Source organism: Crotalus tigris, unplaced genomic scaffold (assembly GCF_016545835.1).
Source record: "Crotalus tigris isolate CLP2741 ecotype Arizona unplaced genomic scaffold, ASM1654583v1 scf7180000017611.44802233496:7321179, whole genome shotgun sequence".
NCBI classification, from domain to species: domain Eukaryota; kingdom Metazoa; phylum Chordata; class Lepidosauria; order Squamata; family Viperidae; genus Crotalus; species Crotalus tigris.
This window is the reverse complement of record NW_024096511.1, coordinates 858817-868454: the sequence shown is the minus strand read 5'-3', so window position 1 is coordinate 868454 and position 9638 is coordinate 858817.

Genomic DNA, 9638 nt, shown 5'->3' with positions numbered 1-9638 from the left:
TGGTTGAGTAGTCCTCGACGTATGACTGGTTGGGGTCGCGACATTAAAAAGGTTGAAAACCACTGACCCAGAGACTCATTTAATTAGCTTGGGAAGTCCCTTCCCCTTATCTACTTTTGCCATTTGCCACAGTAGTTAAATAGGTTTCTAAACAAAAGGAAAGAATGTAATCTCCAACAACATGAGAATGGGAGCAATGACCTATGAGATCAAAACTGTCCAAGCAGAGAAATCCTGTGAAAAATAGAAGACCCCACATTACAATACTCAAAAGTACCATTTAAGAAAAACATGATATGGATACATGAGAATGAACAAATGTGCCAACTAACAACTTAATTTAATATAGGATGTGGTCATTTTTGCTTGGTCTGCTACTGCACGGCAGTGTCTGCACAGTAGCATCAAAATGAGCAGAGGAGGTAGCCACCTTGGGGCCTCAGACCCAAGAGATCTGACAACTCCCTTTTAATAGTCATTCCTTTCCTCATGTCCTCAACAAGCTTGAATCCACAGGCTACCATCTGGGGATGCTTGCTTGAAGAATTTGCCAGATCCAGAAGGAAAAAAAGGTTGTAGTTTTCAATTGGCACTTTATCTTAGCAGCAATCAGGGCTCGGTTCTTCCATGGGATTTTCCTCAGGGTATCCAAGCCTACTATTAAGAGCACACTGAAAAATGCAGAGAATCTATGTTGCTTTGGTGGACTTTGGTGGACTGTGTGTTTGTTCATTGCATTTCATGCATTCTCTTGTGCTCTTTTGACTCTGAACCTTGGGAGTGCATTTAAAATGCAAATACTCTAAGCTAGCTTTTGTTGATTTGTTGAGCTTCAGTGGTTGTGCATGCTTATCATGCACATTAATGTAATAATGCAGTCCATGTGGCATTTGCTGTTGTTAGTTTTGCTTGTTGGCAGTTGCTGAATGTTACTCTTCTGTCATATAGCCAAAGTATATACATAAGTCTTTCCTTCTTCCCTTTGACTAATTTATTTATTTGTAAAATGTATTGGCCTCTCATCTTACTATGGCATAACTCTGGTTGACTTACAATCTTTATAAGCCTAATGTTCTTCTAGTTCCATCAGTGAATGGACAGTCAAGTGCCCAGTTTCTTAGAAGCTAGAAATTTCTTCACTGGCACCTGCTACCCAACCTATATTAAAAGAGGGAAGAAATATTATTTTTAAAAAATGGAAAGAAACTCAGTGCATTTCTTTTAACTAAGATTTTATATCTGACTGACTGTAAAAAAAAACTTGCCTTGTAGATCAGGTGTCTTCAACCTTGGCAACTTTACGACTTGTGGACTTCAACTTCCAGAATTCTGGGAATTGAAGTCCACAAGTCGTAAAGTTGCCAAGGTTGGCGACACCTGTATAATTGAATGGAATTCCTTTCCATTAGCCTTCCCTGGAAAGGACTGTCAAAGGGCTCCCATAAGGAACATTTGTTTCTATAGAACTTGTCTAACCATCAACTGTTTTGAGAACTTTTGTTCTGTCCCACAAGCCATGTTTGGGTGGTCTGAATATTCCAGGTGGGGCTATTTTGAAAAGAAAATTGATTTTCCAAGTTGCATTGATATCAACTGAGGTGTCTATACAGTAATTGCCTGACTCTTTTTTCAGGGGCTCAAAGATGGACTCTATTGACTTCTTTAAGATTCTTGAATGCAATTAAGTTGGACCCAAAGACATAACTTGGTAGCCAGATATTCTGTAACTAACCCCAATGACGTTGGATTGTCATTGTCATTTTTTTGTCAGTTGTTCTACTTAGGTCCATTTGAACACAGCTTCAGAAATAAGAGTTGAGCTGTTCTCCTCATTAAGCTTATAGTACAAATAGTGATGAAATCCAGATAATGTACTTTATATATTTGCAAAATAGAACAATCACAGGAGGGTAGATTCAGAATAAATCTCAAGATCATCTGTTCCAATCTCTTGCTAGGTTCAGGATGTAGAATGCAGGCTGCAGATAGAATAATGCTGAGAGATAGCCATTCACAGCTGCTTAGGTATCTCCAGTACATGAGAAACCCAAGGGGTCCAGAGACAATCTTCTCCACTGATAAATAATTACAAAGTTTCTTCCAATGCTAAGCCAATTTTACTTCCCTGTTATTTCCATTAATTGGTTCTACTTTTGTCTTCTGGAATCCAGAGCTTTCACGTGTCATAACTATACTGGCCTTGTGTATATCAGTGTGGGGGAAAGATACAGTCTAGGGCAGGGGTAGGCAACTTGGCTCTTTTATGACTTGTGAACTTCAACTCCCAGAATTCCTGAGCCAGCATGGCTGGCTCAGGAATTCTGGGAGTTGAAGTCTATGAGTCATAAAAGAGCCAAGGTTGCCTACCTCTGGTCTAGGGAATGATCAGAGAAGAGCGGGGAAACCTACAGCTGCATAATGGGCAGAGAAAGAAACTCAGAAAGGATCCTCCCTAACTTATCAAAAGAGACGTGGGGAGAATTTGTGCTTTCAGATTTGCAAGATTTTGTTGATGTAGGATTAGCTCATCAGATCATACTTCCTATCTGGTGTACCTGGGAAGGCTGATACCTATTAGAATTAAGTTAAGAGTGACAGTTTGATAAGATATATTTGGTAAGATATACTTACACCAAATAAGTAATAATAGAATCCTTTAAATTGTGCCATTTTGGTAGTGCTTTCTTAAAAGTACAGGTAATCCTTGACTTACAACAGCATTGGAAAAAGTGACTTATGACCATTTTTCACACTTAAGATTCTTGCCATGTCCCCACAGTCACAGGATCAAAATCCGGATGCAGTGTCCTGTGGTCATGTGACCATCTTTTGTGACCTTCTGACAAACAAATTCAACTGGGAAGTCGGATTCACTTAACAGCCATGTTCCTAACTAATCAACTGCCACGATTTACTTAACAAATGTGGCAAGAAAGGTCTTAAAATGGGGCAAAATTCACTTAACAAATGTCTCACTTAGCAACAGAAATTTTTGGCTCAGTTGTGGTCGTAAGTTGAGGACCACCTGTATACACAGATGACTTACCCACTCTGAAGTAAATTCACTGAGTTCAGTGGGACTAATATCAGCTGTAGGATAGCAAAATTGAGGCAGCCCTTTTAAATCCACTTATTTTCAGTTAAGGCTCCTTGAATTCAATGAGACATTGTCATTTCCCCATCTGTTTGAATACTAGGTGGATGTTTTTAAATGCAGAAACAAATGAGGAAATTATGAATGAAATGAAATACAGTGCACAGAAATGTAACTGAAGAATACTTCTAGGGGGTGATGCAACTTTTACTGAGTGCTGGGAAAGCTGAATTGTGATATATAGATAGTGGTCTAGAGTATTAGGTAGTAACCTTCTTTTTTTTTTTAAAGTGGAAAATACAGGTCAAGCATGTTAAATGTTACCTGAATAGAAATATGTGCGCACACACACACACACACACACACACACACACACACACACACACACACACACACACCAAACAGTTCAGTCAAGCTGTGAAAACGTTTGCTGTTTTCCAGTTCTGCTAAACATTCATCCAATCTGGGAGAAAGGAAAAGCGGAGATAAATTTAGAACGCAGCAGAACCCCATCCAGGAAAAAAATTCTCCCTGGAGTGTTCTCCAATAGGCTACAGAGTACCATTCTTGTGTCCTAACAGATGCCCAGCAGAGAATTTCCAGGCCCTAAGCCTGACTGTAGTCTCTCGTGTTAATGAGGACTCTTGATGCACTTTAAGGTACACTAGTGAGCGGTTTTAAATCAGAACGCATCCTGCTATAGGAAACTTTACAGTGGGTACCGAGGCCAGTCTGTTAGCATTCCAGATGTGGCGCCTGTACCTTGCCTATGACCAGCATTCATTTCTGCACTCCACAGCTGGTCCATGTAAATGTGCCATATTGCAACCCATCTGCTCAGAGAGTGCACAGTGGCGCATCTCTCTCTGACAGTGGACCATTTTATTGAACACTATAAATATCGAAATTCATAGGCATGAAGCAGCAGATTTTTAATGTTACTTAGAGAGACATTTGAGCCACAACCTTTGGCAGAAGCATACACTGTTACTATCTCGGTACACTGCGCACCATTTGGTTCAGACTCATGAACAACTTTTTCAGAGATTTCATGGCTCTCCAATCCCAGGTAAAATGGAGTACAGACCCTGTGGGATGATATTTAGTGTGAATGTCACCCTGCATACAATGCGCATTTGGGATATGGACTTTCCAGCCCTGTGCTGCGTTAAACCATATGTTAATGTTTTTATACTCAGAAAAGATTAGATCGGGGACCAATAAACTTTCAAAACTACAAATAATAGGCTAACCGTTATGAAATGTGAGGTATTCTTTGCCTGTCTTTCTCCCCCTTGCCCCTCACTTCCCAAAGCCTCTGCAGTTTTTCTTTGTTTTTAAATGGCAAGCCTGCATTTTTTTGCTTCAGGAAAGCAGCTTATCCATATTTTATAAGTTAATATGTGCAGACTTTGTAATAAAGAATAAACATCCCCATTAATTTGAAATTGCTGGCAACTGATCTGGAACAGAGACAAATTTGCTTTGCTTTGCAAATTTGCTCCATTCAGCAACTTCTAAAAAGTGTATGTTTAGGTGGCAACATCAGTGCAGATGTTTATATAATTGTTTGTTCCACACTTTAGCAATCAGCCCCCAAAGCTGAGCTCAACTACAAAAACGATGAAGCTTTAAAATTCTTTCTTTGGTAGCTTTGTTCGCCACCCAGAGTCACTGGCATGAGATGAATGGCTAGACAAACTGAATAAATAAATAAATAAATAAATAAATAAATAAATAAATAAGATCTGCAAATATAAGTGCATGATGTTCAAATAGCCCTTTAAGATAAAGTGCCATTTCAGTTTCCAGGGTTAATTTAACATAGGATTTACCCTTTTAAAAAAGGAAACTTGTTTTGATGAATACAGTAATGATGTGAGAAAGTATGTAATAAACTTTATAATGTTTGTATATGGTATAGTGCACGCATGTCAAACTTCCGGCCCGTGGGCTGGATGCGTCATGCTGAAACCGCGCCCACCTCATTGCCAATGGGGAAAAAGTCCCAATACATCGCACAACGTCACATGATGTCGCAAATTTGACATGCCTGGTATACTGTGTGTGTGTGTGTGTGTGTGTACATTTCAGTGAAGAAAAAGGCAGGACGTGTCAGAAGTATATTAATTGTACTAAATATATTTTTCCATTTTGTCCTTCTTCAGGTGGCCATGTTTAGTAGATTTAACAAATTCTTTGTATCTTATTTCTTGGTAGCTGTGTAATATTAAAGATAAAGAGCCTCTTTTTAAAACAGAGGTGGCCATTCTCACACAGCATCATCAATACTGTTGAAAATACTTGCTTTTCATTGCCAGAATAAATGGCTACACCAGTTTCATTTTCCCCCACATTCAAGACCCTCCACCCTGCTTTAGTTTTATGTTTTTTCCCATCCTCTTTGTGGAGAAGTTATTTTCATGAATGAAGGCAAATATATGTGTCCCAGGATAATGTTGCAGGATCCAATCCAGATCGGTCACTGGGACCAGAGGTTTAGTTTATAGCTTCTGGACATCTGCTGGAGCCCATCCTCCGGGAACTTCTCTCTACTGGAGTGTATCACTGAGTTCCCGAAAGAATGGGCCCCTGCAAGTATCCAAAAGCTTGGAAGACTAAACCTCTGGTCCTGGTGATTGATGTGGTTTGGATCTGGCAAAATTATTTTCAGTTTTATTTGTACTCCTCTATTTTATATTTTGATAAATTAATAAAAAATAAAACAAAGAAGAGAAATGTGTGAATTTATTTGAAATGTCCTACTGGAATTGTAACCCCCAGTTCTGTTGCAAAATATTTTATGTAGTATGGAGGCAAATATCTGGTAGCCATTTGTGCAGCTGAGAAGATTGCAGTGAGTGCCCCAAAATAATTCTAAATTACATTTAGTTTGCCTTCCAAGTGAGTTTGTGTAGGATTCCAGCTTGTATAGTATGTCTTAGTTGCATTAAATATAGAGAAAAGAAAGGGTGGGAGAGAATTTGATCTTAAAGCTCTGTGTCCTTTTGGATCTATTCACAGTCATTTCTCCTAAGTAGTGAAACATCACTTTGAGAATTTTCTTTGACCCAAAGTAAAAAACCAGGAAATTTAATAAATCACCTTGGAAGAATCCTTTGGCACATATGTTTCTTAGTGCTGCTATGCTTCAAGTCAGCACCATTATAATTTTTCAATTGTCTTTGTTGCAATTTTAAAGAAAAGAAAGAAAAGAAAGGCATCTTTAACAGCGAAGTCGTAACATTTCAACAACAAGCTGTGTCATTGTTCAAACAGTTCCCTGAGTTCCCAATCAGTGGCAGTGTTATGTAAGGTGGCAGGTTAATAAATGCGACACACTGAAATCATTTGTACCAGATTATCTCTTCTTCCAATCTCTGACAGATGCTAAGTCCAGCTGGTAAAGAAAAGTTTATAGGCGAGCTGGATCTGGGGCCTTCACACACTCCACAATGTTGGCTACCAATGCTGGTTTTAATGAGTCACGAATTGCCTGTTTATCTTCTGCTCCCTGCTGTTTCTGCATTTTCTCTTCCAGAACAATCCTAGAAACACATGCTGCTACAGACGCTGGAGCAATGTGTGTAGACATTTGAGCCAAATTATTATAAAGAACTCTTTCTTCTCTGATATTAAAAAAAAAGAGAGCAGGGTGGGAGGGGGAGAAGAGCCCATTGCCTAGCAAATCGTCCTCTCAGATGTTCACTCTGACATGCTCAATATGGCCTGCCACAGAAAGTTGGAGACATTCGGAACCTTAACAACTACCAAAAAATGACAGTGTAATTGGCAGGTTTTGTTGTTCGTGTTCTGGCTCAGCTAAAAAGTGCTCTAAACACTTTGTTTAATGATGTTATATTATGACAACACATGGCTTCTATACAGCAAGTCATCATGTTTAACATGCGTCCACACAGGAATGGGAAAATGGTAACAAATATAGGAAAACAAAGCTTAGCAAAGTGACCAAAAGCTGCCGCATCCAATCCCTTGATAGCAGGAAATGTTAGGCATTGCTGGTGTGTTGAAGGCAGCAGGAGAGAGACAGTGTTGCCTGTACAGTAGCATGTACAGTCATCCCATGGAACACTGTTGGAAAACAGGTTTTTATAATGCTGTGGAAATCTGACAAGCCTACTTGATAGTCAGAAGGCAAAACTGTCTGTATCCTACCATTTCTGATGCCCTTCAAAATTATTACTAATGTTTAACAGCGACTCATAGACAGCTCTCCCAATCTGCAGGGTGAGGCAATTCCTTCATGCAGCAGGAGCTGAGATGCATGAAATCAGGGTTGTCCTGGGGTTCTTGCCAGAAATGAAGATGCCACCCCACCCTTTCCCTCACATGAAACAGATGGACTGACAACTAAATCTTATTTCAATGTCAGCAGAGAAATAGCGTTTCCTACCACAACTGATGCAGCATGCTAATTCAGCTGGGCCAAGACAGGTTGTGTGACAGTTGTGTAGCAAAACATGAATCCTGAGAAGTTGTGAGTGCTGTTCCCTTTCAGCTTTTATTGTCTGAGGCAGTTACTGCCACGTGCCTCTTTGGAGGTCCTTGCCTCCAGTGCATAGAAGATCCTGGTCCTTTGCCAGTGCTGAAATTTTAACCTTTGTACATGATATTGAATGTCCATCCTCTCATTCACCTTAAGCAGCAAATTATTTGAAATCATCCTGCTCAAAATTATGTCATCAATCTAAGGTAACTTTCCAGGAGAGGATAGCTTTAGAAAGCCAATCTGGCATCATTTTACTAGGTTGATTCTATTAGAGTAGAACCTCATTGGTAAAGCTAGGTCACATTTAAGTCTGTCAAGTAGAATTATAGCTAAACATATACTAAGATGTTTTCTTTCTTTTTTACCAAATAGCTGAATTCACATATATATTATAAAGTGCATTTGAAATTTTGTTAACGTTAAAATAATATCTTCCTCTAGCACAATTTAAGCATGAATTTCTTTTCAGAAGTAAGCCCAATATTTATTTGTTTATTTAAATATGAATAAGCTGGTTTATATCAAGTTATTTCAGAGTTGGATATAATAGCAATGTATAAAAAATTTTGAATGTGAAAAATTCTATTTCATCTTCAGACTTCTGCTGCTATTTTGGCAGAAACATTTCAATGTACTTCCAACTATTCTGGAAATATTCTGAGATCAAAACATTTTAAGCTTAAATCACAAACTACCAAAAAACAAAATCTTATAAAAAGGCATCTAGACCAATAATCACGAAAAATCTTGGTGGGGACTTTTCCTGGGCACCAAAATGAAGCCAACATCAAGTCATCTTAATTTTTTGGATTGGGAAAAGAACACTCCAAAATTAAGCCATCACAATCAGGTAAGTTCTTTCTCACAAGTCTTCTGGGCAATTCAAAAGCCATGTGTGGCTTCATCCTTGATGTTATGAATCCCAACCCCATTCCCAGACCAGTCCACTAATATGTAGCAGAATGTGGTTTTTATTTCTCCTCCCCTCACCTCAGAGCAATCAATATATGGGCATACAAGTTCACGTCATGGAATTGGATTATTTGAATATCTCCCTGAATATGTCAGCCCACCCCATTACATCTGGCAGAAAAGGCATGTTGTGAGTAACATCTGCCAGGGACTTACATTTGGTGGGCCTAGGAGGTGAGCTTTCTCTGTGTGATTCCCTCCCTATGGAACATTTTCCATGTCTGAAGCACCTTCCTGTTATCATGTGATCCCAGAGAACAGAAATGTTCTTTGATGGCTCCATGTGGTTAGCACATTTAAAATTCTTACAATGAGTTTTTTCCATTTTAATAATGACTTTTAATATTTTTATAATGATTGTCTTTATATATTTGTTGCTTTGTCTATTATTGTACGCTGCCCAGAGTTGCTTTTTATGAGAAGTATGGCCATATAAACATGATTAATAAACAAACAAAAATTTAAGTTCCAAGAGTGAAAACAAAGAAGCACATTCTCTGCAGATTTTAATACTTGGGCAGGGAGAATGAACACAACTTGAGGGGGGACCCTTTCATCGAAATGTCCTCTCAAAACTACTTTGCAAAAAGTGAAAACAATATGCCATATTTTTATCCATGCTATACATGTTTTACAAAATGATCCAGAATTTAGCGTTTGAAATTCCTTGTTATTATGTTTGGAATCATATGGCAATGTTAGGCAGATTAGAAGAATATTTTTCTACTACAGTTCATACAGCACACAACACAGATGTGTTAACATGACTGCATTCTTAAGCTCTGATACACACACACACACACACACACACACAGAGAGAGAGAGAGAGAGAGAGAACATATATATATGCTGTATCTTTCCATGATGACAGAACAATTGCCAGATCCTTAGTTTTCCCAAGATTCTATTTTGCATTTGCTTGCGGATAAAATACAGATTTTGATGTCCTCATTAAGAAATGGCAAAGAGAACATTTTCCCCAGTGTCCCCAATTATTAACAGAATGTTTTGAATTTGCCTATTCTTTACACATGGGAAACTACATGGTCATTAGACAGATGT